This window comes from Microtus ochrogaster, chromosome 10 (assembly GCF_000317375.1).
Source record: "Microtus ochrogaster isolate Prairie Vole_2 chromosome 10, MicOch1.0, whole genome shotgun sequence".
Taxonomy (NCBI): domain Eukaryota; kingdom Metazoa; phylum Chordata; class Mammalia; order Rodentia; family Cricetidae; genus Microtus; species Microtus ochrogaster.
In genome coordinates, this window is record NC_022016.1 from 74,799,580 (window position 1) to 74,799,885 (window position 306).

Sequence of the window (306 nt, forward strand, 5' to 3'; positions counted from 1 at the left end):
CAAAATAACTTGTCAAGCACTTTTGCAACTGTTACCTCCGTTTTAGCTGGTACTGTCATTCCCATTTACCAGGGAGAAGCAGTACCCCGCCTAGGAGGGGACGAAGCCGGGTTGTCCTGGCTCTGCTTTCGGGTCCCTGCCCTGTTCCTTTCGGCGGCGCCGCAACGTCCAGCAGAGTCCCAGCAGCGAGCGTGCCGGGCTCCGACCGCTGTCAAAACCTCAGCCCCGGCGCACGCCGCCCCGCCCAGGCCCCCAGGCGAGCGGCACGCCCTCGCGCCGCCATTGGCCTGGTCCGGCAGCCCCCGA